We start from the raw sequence: 15,678 nt of genomic DNA, 5'->3' as shown, positions 1-15,678 counted from the left end.
ATAGGTTAGTAGCAGGGGGAAGTTTATTAGTGAATATATTAAACAGGAGGGGGCCCAGAATTAATCGTATAAAAGAAAGTATGCATGCTGTTCTGCAGGCTGCCAGTCAGTGATAGCACAGAATAGAAGGCTATGTTAAAGTAACATCTTCAGCAAGAAAACACACAGAAGACTATATTATTATTTAATAAAAAAATGTAATTAAAAAGAAATATGTAAATGATTCTACAGTATTCACACTGTCAGAGTTCATCCCAACAGGAGTTATTTTACTTTTTTATCAACCTGTCTCATGCACTAGTTACCTGATACATCCTGGGCTGATTGGAAACAAACTATTCTGTTTTCTCTAGTAGCCTGTTAAAACTGGAACTTTGCATGTATGGAGTCCCTAGAATGGGAAACTTGACAAAAAAAATCACAGTTTAGTGATTCTGTTGCATGAATTTAAATTTGCACTGGACCATTTTCAATTCCAGACCAACACCCAGCATTATCCTCATTCAGCCATTTGATGCTACACCCATAGATTGATGTCCAGTACTTAACTTTATTAAGCAATACGATTAATACCATATATAGTCTGGAATGTGAAAAAATGGATTATCACAAGAAAAAATATATTTCCCATGAGTCCGAAAAATTAAATAGCTAATATTTTGATTGCTCTAAAAGATTTAATTTCTACCTGTTAAATCCCATACATCCATTCATCTACAACCCCTTTTGCCATTTTTGCACATTGGGATCAGGGTGTCACTTCAACAGTGACAATCATGTAGAGCCAAGATTTACATTACCAGAGGACTAGCCCTGCTGGGATAACTCAGCCACACTACACACTCACACCTATGTCCAATTTATAGTGTCCAATCCACCTACTGCATGGGAGTAAACGAGGGCACTCGAAGGAAACCCATGTAAACACAGGGGAGGGCATGCAGACTCCACATAGCAGGCACCCCAGCTGAGAATCGAACCGGGGAATCTCTTGCTGTGAGGCAACAATGCTATCTGCACCATTGTGCTGTGTTAACTCCCACACATGTCCTTATTTTATTAGCCAAGCATCTTTAACTACTCTTGCTGTAGTTTAGCTCCAGTGCAAGCCAATGTTTATCATTGACAAATGACTGTTTTATATACCCTTCTCCTCTAAACCATGCTGTAGAGTGACTGTAAACATAGCAAGCAATCACGTAGACTGGAAATGTGTATTTCTAAAAAGTAATGTGGAGGGCTTACCTTATTTATTTTAAATACACATGTAAATAACATCACATTGTGGAAGTCTGCATTTAAAAAAATAAACATTATCCCAGCAGTTAATTAACAGAACTGATAAACATATATTAGTTAATTAGTAAAATGCTTGCTTCATATGAAATAAGTAAGTAAATAAATAAATGAATAAGTACAGCTAACATGGCTCTAATGGATAAGTCCCCCTTTCTCTGATGTTTCTAGAATTATTACTAAAGAGGTAACTTAGAATCGGAGGCATTAAGTTAGTTCATTGCATTATATAAAAAAGTGATGTCACTTTTGTCAAAATGATTTCCACAAGCTTGTTTCTTTTTAATCCATAGAAAGCTTTATTCTGACATCAAGGAAGGTGTATAATGAATGTTTTCTGCCAAATAAAATGAACTTCCTTAGATCCAGAGCATATGTCTCAACTGTCCAGATTTTCACAGAACGTCCAGATTTTTGCCACATATTTTTGGTCTGTCTCTTAAAATTTGTGTTTTTCTGGGAAATCACTGAAGATTGAGCTCACTAAATAATGACTTAAATTTGAGTTTTACATTTGCTTCAGACTTCATATCCTGTAGAAAATGCATCCGAACACAAATCTAAGTATTCTAGCAATCTTTTAAGTTTATAAGAGTAACATTTAAAATCTGTCCCTATTTGTGCCCCCCCCCCCCATTATTTTAGCCTTTGCCCTGATTGCTTGTACTAAAAAGTTGACAGGTATGATCCAAAGAAAATATCTGAACAGTGCATTTATTAGGTTAAAGTTATATTGCTCAACCAAAGGGTAATGCAAGGAAAGCATACATCATGGCCTGCTGAGTAAGAATGGGATGGGTCTAAGGGCAGTGGGGGGGGGGGGGTAAGATAATGAAGAGTCAATTGTAAATGGAAAGCTGGTTGCATATTAAATTGCATGACCGTTATAATTGGTCCAGTGCTAAGAATACTGTTCAACCTGGTCAGTCTGTAACCTCAGATTGCATTTCATGAACAAGTTAATGAAAACTCTTCAAAATTTGTACTTTCAGCTCTTTATCTATTTTATAAAAAAAATCTATAATTTAATTTCATTTTAGTTTATTTTTATTTTCCATTTGTTTACTGGGATAGTAAACTGATCACAACTGACCAATTGCAGGTACTACCCGGGTAAAATAATTTATGAAGAAATAAAAAGTGAAAAAGATAGACGCGAAGCATTACATATCAAAGACAGAACAGAAAGTAACAATATATAACAAAGGCTGTATAGTTGTAATTAACAGATGTAGCAACAATTTTGAGAGAAATGCACATTGCACAACTTTTGCATGATTATATTTTGGGTATACATCATGGTGGAGATGCTGTGAAATAAGGAGAGTCAGGGCAGGGGAGGGTGGAGGAGATGGACTTAAGATGTATAAGTAGTTGAGAGTGAATAAGGCTAGAGGTTGAGAGACCCTTAGGTGGTGTGGCCTGTTCTGTGACAAGTTTTTAGTTTGATTTGTTTTGGAGGACAATTTTCAAGCTCAGCTCAGAAGGCAGGATAATGGGATTGTAGTTGCTTTAGATGTGTTGTGGGTAAGGATTCCTATAGTTTAATAAAAAGAATGGAGAAAGAGTACAGTAGTTGGTGCAGTATAGCCTGGTTTGTGGGCTTTATTGCTGGAAGGGGATTTCGGGGAGAAGCTGAGGTTATAGCATGTGTGTTTGGTAAAAAAAAATTGGCAGCTAGTGATAGGCATGAGTTAGGTTGGAGAAGTTTTAAAATGAGAGAGCGTAGTAACAGGTGTTTTCTGTGCTACACTAAGAGCCATTTGACTTTTTCTAGATTGATGCAGTGGTCCTCATGAGATAGTGAGCTAGCAATGAAGTGAATACTTTTCTACAGTAGTCTGTAGTGCAGAGGAGTTTTTCTTACAGGCTGTGGTTATTATGGTAGTCCATATTCAAACTGGGCCAAAAAGTATCCTTTGCCTATAACTGACCTGACTAGGTTAAATAGACAATGTGACATTTTTATAGCCTGGAAGAAAAGTGTGATAATATCTATCATATTATAAACATTCAGGAGCTTAATACAGGTTATTTACAGCATTTGAACTATAATTCTATGTTTGAGCAACATTACACACTGGAAAGGTCAGTGTAGTAATGTAATAAAAGCCATGCATGCAGTCACATATTAAACTCTGTGGTAATTAACTTAATTTGCCCTTGGCGCTAATAATAAAAATACTTTCATCTTTTGGCTTCATCAGATCAATGGCCACTGATGAAATTATAAATACAATGTGGAAACAATATTGTTAACATGAACAACTAACATCCATAATTTATTCTTAGATAGAGTTATTAGCAGAAGAATATTTCTATCTAAAGGCACAGTCAAGAGTTCAACAAAGTGCAACACCATTAAACACACTAGACCTTAACAGCCCCCATTTGTAAATGTGGGTAGAATGTGGCTGGCTAGGGGAGATAATTACTCTGTTGTGCAGCAGTTTTACATTTTTGTTAATTTTGTTTCATAGACTCTTAAAAGAATTTCAGACAAGCAGAGTTCAGTGATTTAAACTAACAAGGTGAAAACTAATTGTTAGGTAAAATATAATGATTAAAACCAGTAATGACTGATAAGTAACTAACAATTAAGACTATGAAAAATATAAAGCTAAAGATAAAATAATAAAATATTTCAGATTTGCACCAGCCAGAAGGCACATGTTAGTGGATCTGCATAGTTATTATTGTGGAGAAATGCCACCACTTTATGCATCTTGGGAGGGAAGGGAAGATGGCAAGGATGAAAGGTGAGAAGAGGGAGGAAAGAAGGAGGATGCCAGGCAGCGAGGGTAAAGAAACACACACAGCACATTAAAGACAAGCAGCAGCTGATGGGCATACAGAAGGGGAGCACATAGGATATACATAGACAAACAGAAGACAAACAAATGGCTGAAGACAGGGTGAGGTGCATGTAGCATGCATCTGCTTACCACCATAGACAGATGATACTGGGAAACAGTGAATAGAGATCCTGTGTCTTGGAGGCTAGTGGCATGGACCACTCCCTCTGCTAACAACATTAGCCAGACAATCCAGTAAGTCCAAAACCCACGGCAGGAGGGGTTAATGTATGGTGACCCAGCATGCCGTCTCCTGGTTGGTGACTACCTACACCACATGCTCCAGTTCAGATTGAGTCAAGAAAGACAGCTGGGATAGGCTATCTGCCTGAGATGGGTTGGAATGTCTACTGCACTAGCATCAGAAGCCCTAACCATGAATATATAACAAAGCAAAAGGCTTTATATGGGACATGAAATCTTTATCAGCAACACCTTGACTCAGCTATGAAGTCCAATATATGTGTACACAATGCTTGCATGCATTACCAGGCATGAATGACATGTCTGTAATGAACACCATCTACCTATCCCTATCTTACCCTATCAAGTGATTAATAGCCAGGCCAACATATGTGTTCCAGTGCAGCTGGACTGTATCCATGCATCATTTAACAACTAATATGGTCAACTCTCTTCTTAGCTGTAGACATGGCCTTGAGAGATGATAGCAGAGGAAAGACCGATGCCTGAACTAAATTCTTCTGCAAGCATTCAGGATCTATGGATGACACCCATTTGGAAGGCAGGAACAACATGAAGCCTCTATGGGACTGAGTATTGAACACAGTTACCATAATGACAAATGCCATAGATCTGAAAAATTGCACAATATAGAAGATATACAACAGAGTGGCAGAAGAGACTGCATTTGGAGGGGAAGCCATATCCCACTGCAGCCCACACAGAGATGATGAGCCATTCTTGGCATCTCTTTATTGAGACAAAGATGGAAAGGGTATCATACCTGAAGGAGAATATATGGGTTGATGGGGTAGCCACATGCAGCATATCTCATGTAGAGGTAAGTCGCATCAGTAGACATAATGCAAGTTCTGCATAGTAACTCTGCTCAGATTGATGTTAAGGAGCAAACACTGAAAACTGCCTATGTGACTCATAGGTATATTATGATGCCCAGATTCAGAGGACCTCCAGACAAGTGTATGATTGTTGTTGGCATTCATCCATGTGTCATTTGTTTTGCACATTGTGTGGCATCACTGGTGTGTTTACAAGAAAGACTAATGTTACAGTGACACCTGCAGAGGCTGGGCTAGGGTAAGATGTATAGTTCAGCACTTGCATAGAGTCTAACAATGATGCTGACATATAAATGAACTCACAGTCCCAAGACATATTGATGCTGTCTGCCTCTCTCCTAGGTTGTACTGTACCATTGCCCACAGTGACACTGTAGCATCTTCATACCAGTTTCCCTGTTTGCTATTCCTGTCAAAGGTGGTGGTGGGGTTCTCCACTGTGACTGACAGCACTGCCAGTGTTTCAGAGCCTGTGGTAACAGACCAGCACACTGCATCTAACATGCAGATCCCCATCATTTATCAGGCTACCAGTGGTTTATGGTGCCAAAAACTGTTATGGTCAACACCTATATATGTCAATGCCACCCAGCCTCAAAAAGTGATGTGCAGAGCTGTAATCCAGACACAGTTGCAGTTGCCCATGCTGACTTGAAAACAAATGGCCCGATGTGTGGCCAATGTAAGGATGCCTTCCACCACTGCCAAAACCTCCAGGAAAACACTGGAGTCCAGAGCTGAAGTCATAATTGAACTCCAGTGGTCTATGATCGCATATATTGAGTCCATGGTCATATCCATGTATATGACAGGCAGTGCCACTTTTGGTACCACCACCAGTGCCCTATACACCAATCTTGCATATGGCCAGGTGTGTATGTGTACATGTGGCTTCAGAGGATGATTATCAGAAGAAACACAATCTGAACAGTTGGGGCATTACCATATCATATCTCTTTGCAGAGGCTGACACACCACAGAACAACCTAGTGCAGGATCCCTTTTATGCACACCCTAAAAGTCCTGTTCCACTGTTCTTCCACTTGCTCATAGGTTCATAGGTCTGTAGGAGGCTAACAACCACAAAGGTCTTTTTAAGCCTAGCCATACATCCCATATCTCTGAGAAGTTCTCATACTCTTGATAAGTGTAAGTAAGGGCCTGGGAGATGAAATATTTACCAGCAGGGGCCTGGGAGATGAAACATTTACAAGCAGGGGCCTGGGAGATGAAACATTTACCAGCAGGGGCCTGGGAGATGAAACATTTACAAGCTGCTTGTGTCCATTAGAGACATAAGTGTCAAACCAGGGATGAATTTCCTGTTCCCCATCCACTTGTTCATTACACTTGAATTATATTAGGGATAAATTCTGCTTCAGTCTGTTTGAAAGAAAGAGTAGTCTCTGAGATACATACCTGTCTCTCCAGTAGATCCTATTTATATCATAGACAAGGTTTAAGTCTTTAGAATGTGTGATACTGGTACTGTTTGTTTTGCGAATACACAGGAGGTCCATCAGGGTGTGGTCTGATAATGTTTTGGATGCCATGCATAGAGATCCCTACAACAGCCTGTAGGAGACAGAATGCAGGGGCAGTGTTTTGAGGTGGTCTGCATGGAGTATGTTACTTGCACCCTGTATTCTTTTAGTAAGGAACCTCTGTGGACAGTCCAACTCTTTGATGTGCCTGGTTAGGTACATATAGACTGGGACATTGTACTCAATAATAGGTCTGATGAATGCTGAATACAGTGCAACAATGACCACCTTATACCTAGGTGTCATACCTTTGTTTATAAGTTGCACAACATAGAATGATTTCCGCACTACTGTAGACACATGATAGTTAAAGGCTATATTACTGTCTATGTGTGTCCTCAAATCCCTGACTACTGGGTTGACTCTTAGGGGTGTGTTGTCAATATGATAGTTACCAGGGGTGGATGGCTTCTTGAAGAATACTATTATGCATTTCCTGGCATTTCATTTTAGTCCATGGCTCTGATATCAGTTATTTGCCTGTGTCAGTTCTTCCTAGAGAATATTAGTGTAGGTAGGGGATTCTATAACTTCTCCAAATTTGCAAACATCTGCAAATTTGTTCAGCAAGAGGTCCTTGACATTGGCATTGACTTTAAAGAATTAAATAAACTCCTGCCTGGCTCAGTTGACATATCTGGGAGGTACAGTGGTGCAGTGGTTAATGTTGTTGCCTCACAGCAAGAGTTTTTCCAGTTCAATTCTTGGCTGGGGTGCCTTCTGTGCAGACACTGCATGTCCTCCTTGTATTTCCATGGGTTTCCTCCGGGTGCTCTGGTTTCCTCCCACATTCCAAAGACATGCATCTAGAGTGTTTCTCCCCTGGGCTCTGATGAAAATGGGTTCTGTCCCCGTCGGACTTTCCCGGTAAACAAATGTTAAATAAATAAATAAATAATGAAATAAATAAAATATCAAAAATGAGTGGTCCCAGGACTGATCCCTGAGGGACTCTGCTTGTGACTGGCCTCTTGTAGATGTGGAATCCCCAGTTCTAACTTCTTAAGTCAAGTCTGTGAGCCAGCTGGTTCTCCAATGGGTGACATAAGGGTTTATACCTAACCTTTTGAGTTTGTCAACAATACCCAAGTTGCATATTGTACCAGGTGCCTTGGCCAGGTGAAGATAGTGAGTGTGAACCATTTTGCCCTCCTCCCTTGCTTTGGTGACCTTCTCAAAGGAGTCCAGCAGGTTGAGTAGGCATGACCTGCCCTTGATGAAACCAAATTGGGTTTGTTCCAGTGTCTAGAGTTTTTCTATGTCATCACTGATCATTTCCATGATAATTCTTTCCATGGCTTTGCATATGAGACTTAGTGAGACTGCTGAGTCTATAGTTTCCAGGGTATGTAGTTGGCCAACCTTTGCTCAGACGAATTGTTGTTGCTTTTCTCCATTCATTAGGCATAAAGCCTGTTTGGAGGCTACTGTGAAATAGTGCTTCTACAGGGCCTGATAGGTCATGTTTCATGCTCTTTAGAAGACATCCTGGGATATGGTCAAGGCCCATTGATGCAGTGTTCATGGCCTTAGAGAGAGCATTGAGGACCTTCTCCATAATGACAGTAGGGGAGGTATATTTGATGCTATTTGCTGAGGTGAGGTTGAGAGGGAGAGAAGGTAAAATTAGAGCTGAATTTATCAGCCAGTACATTTGCTATATATTCTGGTTCAGTATGGGTGGCTTCATTAACAATGAGCTCTGCACACAATTCCCTGTTGCCTTTGAAGTTGCAAACATAGCTAAAGAATGCCTTGCAGTTGTCCTTGGACTGGGTGACCAAATTTACCTCACATTTGGCTTTGCTAGGCCTTATTTGACCTTTGAGTTGTTTTTTAGTTTGACAAGAGTGCTTTTGTCCTGCTGGGTGCTACACCTCTTCATATTTGCCATGATTTATGTCCTTCTGTTATACAGCCTATTGATTTATTTATTTTATTTATTTTTATTTATTTAAATTTGTTGACTGGGAGTGTCCGACTGGATGTGGGTCCAGTTTCAGCGGAGGCCCGGGGAGAAAAGCTCCACAGTAAAATAAACAGACAGTAGTTACATTGGATTACACTGCGATTAACAATTTAACATAGAAATTACTTACAACATATTTACAGATGAAGAACATAGTACATCAGTAGACAACTAGAATCTTTATCTGTGAAGTACATAACAGGCATTAACAAATGTAACAATGAGAAGTTCCTGCTGTATAATAAGTACTAGGCTTATGAGCATCTGAGCTTGCTATAATCAAGGTAGTTAGTGGAGTGGAAAGAAAGGTAGTAGTTGGATGGGGTGGATGATATTAGAGTGGGAGTTGCAAGGGTATAGCCAGCATGTTTTTAGGTGCGCTTTTAATAAAGTTTTGAAGTTGGTGCATGATGGTACGGAGGTAATTGTGGGTGGGAGTGAGTTCCATAATTTGGCTATGACGCAAGAGAATAGTGCTTCACCAGCAGAGTTATTGGCTTTAGTGATCTGCAAGTGATTTTTGTTGCTGGATCTTAGTGGTCTGGTGGTGTGATAGGGTTGGAGTAGATTCTGGAGGGATGGGACATTGAATGATTGATGTTGGGATTTCACCAAGGTGGCTTTTTTTTTTTTTTGTGCTAGTTCTGTACTTATTCCTGGTGAGTACCATTGTTTCTAGGCAGCCTTTAACATGCTTGTATATGTTTTCTGTGAAGAGTTCCATGTAGGCAGGAGTGTTCTTAGGGCTTATAGGGGCTTGATATTTTGCCAGGTTATCACTTAATAGTAGGAAGTTAGCCTTAAAGTAGTTTCTGAACACTCCAGAGTTACCTGGGGTTCCAAGTTTTATTTTTACTTCAAAGAAAATTTGTTTTGTGGTCTGATCTTACCAGATATGAATTACACTAGGGTGTGTGTTGCACTCTCCCATATTAGCAGGGATCAAATCCAGTATGTTTGCACCCCTGGATAGTGTACTGACAATCTAGTTCAGGAAGTTTATGTTTACAAAATCTAGGAATCTCTGTACCTACATGTTTGGTGTCTTATATTATTCCCAGTTAATAGTGATGTGATTAAAGTTGCCCATGAATCTAGTATTGTGTTGAATTATGAGCGTTTTCAATAAGTATAAATACATGCTATTGGCTTCCTGGGTCATAGAAGGGAACCTATAGCTTGCAAGGAAGGAATATGGCATGTTGACTCTGGTGGTTTGAATGTGGAGAAGCTTAAGTGCATCGTCCTATATGACCAGCCTTAAGGTGTGTTTATTTTTTATATAAATCAAGACACCTCCATACCTCTCAACCTCTTAGATTAAGAAATCTAAACAAAGCCATAAATAATGGGGGGACAAAGGCCCAAAAACAGGGACAATTTTGAAATATTGCTCTTACAAAGTCAGAAAGTTGATAGAATAACAGGTTTTGCATTAACATGAATTTTCTGAAACATATGAAGTCTGAATCTCAAATGTCTGTCATTATTTTTTGACTTCAGTCCTCAAAGATTTGGCAATGGTTTGCCAGTAAAACCACAATTTTATGAGTAAATGGCCAAAAATATGAGGCAAAAATCTAGACATTCTGTAAAAATCTGTACAGTTCAGAGGTATAGACACCTACACCTTTGGTCACTGTCTGTGTAATAGCTGCTCTAAATGTGTGGAAGGCATTGCAGCCCTGCACTACTGGTGTGCTGTCCATGACTTTATACCATGTCTCAGTGAATGCACAGATGTCAGTATTCTCTAGGGTGACGAGGGATGTAGGGAGTAAAGTTTATATATATATATATATATATATATATATATATATATATATATATATATAAGAGAGATTAAATGAGTATAACATTTGATCAGGCATCTTAATCATCACAGACAAATTATAGAAAACATTTCATCAAACAGAACAGAAATGGTTGAAGGGCATCAAAAATTAATAAGCAAACATTTCTTCTTGGGAGGTATGCCCCCTTAACCCCCCCAGTGGGGATGCATCTCTCCCACCCTCACTATAAAAAATATATCAACTCCAATATCACACAACATTGAGGAAAAGTAGAAACCTCCTTACCTGACTGTTCAGTGATCTTGCACAAACACAACACAAAGCACCAATAATTTATCTACTTGTCATTGGGATTCAACTAAAAGCATTAGACGGTTTCCTTCTCAACTAATGGATAACTTGATCAAATACATTGTACCCAAATAGACAAATATATATATCTCTCTTTCTCTATCTCTCTACATATCTGCATAGCGATATATATATATATATATATATATATATATATATATATATATATATATATATATATATATATATATATATAAAATTCTGTAGTTATCTAATGTATCTGCATGTGTGTGCATGTGTGTGTGTGTGTGTGTGTGTGTGTGTGTGTGTGTGTGTGTGTGTGTGTGTGTGTCTGTGTGTGTGTGTGTCTGACTATGTGTTTGTTGTTTTGGGAGAAGTAGACTGTAAAATACAAATATGCAATTATTTTACCTGTTACAAAATTATAACTTAAGTATTTTCAGTAATGTGTTTTTTGCAACAAATGAACATAACTTTAAGAAGGCAACTTAAGAATTTGTATGATGACTGAATGATGTCAGAGTTGTAGTCCTTTATGTCTTGCTTAGTAGTGACTGATCCTGATGATGCAATAAGGCTGCCCTTATGCTTCACACCACTGTTACATGGAAGTACAGAAAGATGTGATGCATATGGCCTTCAGTCTTCAGCCTCCTGCATCTACTCACAGTCATAGCTGCATAATGCAAAGGACAACACCTTAGGATTTCTCACCATAAGACTCATTTTTTTTCTAATTAATGGGTTGTCACCTAGTATGTATTTTTTCCAGACTGCCTAGAAAGATGGATACTGATCTGGTAATCATGAAATGACTTTACAATCCTTGGTATAATGAAGTATTTAAAATCACCACTCATTTGCAACAACTCTTGCCTAACAATGATTATAGGATAAAGGACATTCCAATTCCTGTAGTCATGAGGAGATGTGTCTACTTGCATCCCAGAATTGGGTATGGCAAGGAGTGAATCATGTTGGCCAAACTGTGGAAAAAGGCGGAACAGTAGGTGCATATGGTGAGATGGGGAGGGGTATTCAGAAGTGTATTTTTCCCCTTTTTTAACATCTTCTCCAAATTAGCAACCTTATCTAATAACCATGGCTTGAATCAGTTACACAGAAAGGACTGTTAGACATGAGGCAAACATTTTCCCTGATATGACCTACGAACACCACTGCATTCTTTTATTGTATATGTTACATGACTCAAGTATTTTTACACAGCCCTAAAGCACATCATAAAGCTTCAAGTGTGGAATATTCTATAGTGACCTCATCAAAAAGGAATTACAGGTGGAGTGCTGCTATTTATATTAATGTTCTGCCACTTATCACCACTGCAGTATGTGTTAATCCTAATCCATTGGCATTATGATCTTAATGCATGCAGAACATATTTCATAAAAACTGCACACCCTTCTGGTACTACCATGATTGGTGACTAGATTATGCAGTCGGGTAACTTCTGCTTGCCTGCATTGCTTTTTACAATTGCACTAAGCACCATTAACAAGATAAAATGAACAGAATGGTCACAAATTCAGTGCAATAAAACTGAAAATGAACTTTAAAATAGTTAATTTTGAAATGCATGTACTCTGTTTCTGTATTTATTTTTATTGCATCATAATCATCATTATTCATTCTCACCATTAACACTTTTCCCTTTTTTTTCTACATGGAATTAGGATGTCATCTCTATGGATTCAGTACCTTTCTCCTACCTTCTTCAACAGCCATATGTCACAGTCATAGGTCTTTTCTCATGCCACCCATCTGTTTGCTGGACATCCTTGTTTTCTCTTGTCTTCTTTTTTTTCTTTTTGTCAAAATAATTTTATTGACTTTTAAAGGATTAAAATTGACAATCACAAAAAAAAAAAAAGAAATGAAAAAAGAAAAACCTATTTAAATAATTCTGCAACAAATTAGAACAATGAACAAAACCATTAATATGTTTCTAAAGAGTCACTTAGTTTTTGCCAGTATTTATTTTAATGTATAATATTCTTTGTCCTCATTTTTAAGGTTAACGTTTCTTTCTTGCATACATCTTTAGCTAAAAAAATGAAATCAGTAAAAAGTAAAGCAGTTTTACTTTTCCCATTTTTAGTAGCCACTTTTCTTGCTACGGTTAAGATAGACCAAAGGAGAGTTACCTGCGTTCCGGGAATAGCATCTGGTACTGGAGTATTATACAGAATTAATGAGTTGGATAGAATACATTTATGCAACCACAAAGTTTGAGTAAAATCTTTAAATTCATTCCAGAAAGGTAGAACCATTTTGCATTCTAATATCATATGGTTCTGATCTATAAATGAGCCACAATCACATCTCCAGCATTTAATTTTTCCAGTTTTATAAATTAATTAAATTTTGCTAGGAATTCTATGAAGATATTTCCAACTATAGAGTTTCCAGTAAAGACAGGATGTAGATTTCCAACTAGATTTTAGAATATTTTTTTTTATCTTTAATAGAAAACTAATTTCCATTTATCTTTAAAGAATAGTTCCAAAAAGAAGAATTTTTGAATGTAAACTCTACTCTTAAGATCTTGTATATTATTGACAAATACAATTATTATATAAACTGCTATTAATACTAAACAAAAAATCTAAGATTTTAGGAACATATTTCCTTGATAGTTCATTATGATATTTATTTTATTGTTTATATATTTATTACAGCTTTGAATATTTAACCAAATGTTTTTTCCTAAATAGTATTTTGAAAGAAGAAAATCAGGGTCTATATTATAAAGAAGAAAGTTTACTTACCCGAATACCTAAAGGTCGACACATATTCCATGAACCGCATATACACCGAAAGCCCTAGACCGTGAAATTCAAAAAGTTGAACTATCACACTTGTCCCACCCCACCACTCACTGCATACTACCTATACAAACAAACTAAATAAACCACATACATACACTAACTAAAACCCTACTTCTAACCCTAAACTAAACCCTACTTCTAACCTTACACTAAATCTTACAAATACCACCATGTATGCACTTACCTTAATCCGCACCCTAACTCTAAGGTCCATAACTATCGCACACTTACCTTACGGAGCTATACCACAGAAAGCCCAACCATGACGATTCCGCGTTTGCTCTTCTGGACAATTGATGTTTTCACGGTTCAATGAAGACGGGTCGACATTTAGGCATTTGGGTAAGTAAACGTTTGTTTTTATAATATAGACCCAGAAAATCAGCAGTGTACAATTTGTTTCCATTTAAGAAATGGTGCCAGAATAATAGATTTGTTTCTTTAAATTCTAACATTTTATTGGTATTAAATGTCTTTAAACAACCACTAGTATTGGGTATAGGGAATAATGGAAAAAGTAAGTTTTTAGCTATATAATTAGTTTTATAAATGACTTAAAGGTATGTATAATATAGTCTACAAATGGGATAAATATTAGAATTTTCTTATCATCTGTACAGTAATGTTTTAAAGCCCAGTAACCTCTATTTATTCCAAATAAATTCTAAGGTACTAAATAGTGTTCTTTATTTTTAATTAACCTTTCATGTATAGATTTCCAAGCAGATTTGATAGAAGAGGTCAACCATATTGAAATGATGTTTAAAATAGTAGATTTTGCATATAGTTCAATATTTGGAAAAGCAACACCACCATCTTCATAACTTTTAGTATGTGAATCAAAATATATTCTCAGTTTATTAGGAAAAAACAAAAATTATTTTTGGTAGAATAATCATTTTTATTAGTGTAAGTCTATCTTCCATTCTGAAAAAGGATTTTTTCCAGTTCTCTATTAATTTATTTATTGTATTTATTAAATTATTATAATTCATTTGAATCATTTTTTTTACTGAAGATGTAACCACAACTCCAAGATAATCAAATTGCATATTATTGCAGTTAAATGAACCAAAGCTCTTGAGGTAATTAGTAATTGCTTTATTTATTAATAATATTTTTGTTTTGGTGTTATTAAATTTTAAACCTGAGACCTTTTCAGAATAGGTTATAGCTATAATTATTTGTTGTAATGACATTTCGATATCACCAGTAGTTATTAAAATATCATCTGCAAATAATTTATTTTTGCAACTAAAACATTATCAATCAAGAAACCTTTCATTTTATCATTAGATCAAATATAACTTGCAAAGGGCTCAATAGCTAAAGCAAACAATAAGGGGGAAAGGGGGCAACCTTGCTTTGTATCCATTAAGATTTTGAAAGAACTTGATAGAAAAGAACCAATTTTCACATTTGTTTGTGTCTTTCGGCTTTTCCCGGTCAGGGGTCGCCACAGCGGAACTCCGGTCCGCTAATTGGCAGTTGATTTTTACATACCGGCTTGCCAGGCCTGATGCACAACCTTCAACGAAGGTACGCCCGTTCACGCATGTCTCCACGCAGAAGACGATCTAGTTGAGAATCGAACCGGACAGCGTCTTACTGTGAGGCGACAATGCTACCACAGCACCACCACAGCGGGTCTAACATATAGATTTGTAATAAGATCTAAAAAAGTTTCAGAAAATTTGTATTTTCTAAGTAATTTAAATAAATAAGGCCAACTAATAGAATCAAAAGCTCTATTTAAATCCAAGATTATTATTGTCAATTATTTTTATTTTTATTAGCTAAATCAACTAAGGTATTTAATTTAATCATATTATCATGTACTCTCCTATTTAAAATAAAATCTGTCTGGTCTTCATTTATTAATGTTGGTAAAATATGTTTTAACCTTTTCACAAGAATGCACATAAATAGTTTGTAATCAGCATTAAGTAAATATATAGGTCTATAAGAAAAACATAGTTTATAGTCTTTATCTTTTTTAAGAATAGGAGAAACAATA

This window comes from Protopterus annectens, chromosome 17.part0 (genome assembly GCF_019279795.1).
Source record: "Protopterus annectens isolate FY-2018-M chromosome 17.part0, PAN1.0, whole genome shotgun sequence".
Classification (NCBI taxonomy): Eukaryota; Metazoa; Chordata; order Ceratodontiformes; family Protopteridae; genus Protopterus; species Protopterus annectens.
This window is presented reverse-complemented; position numbering follows the sequence as displayed.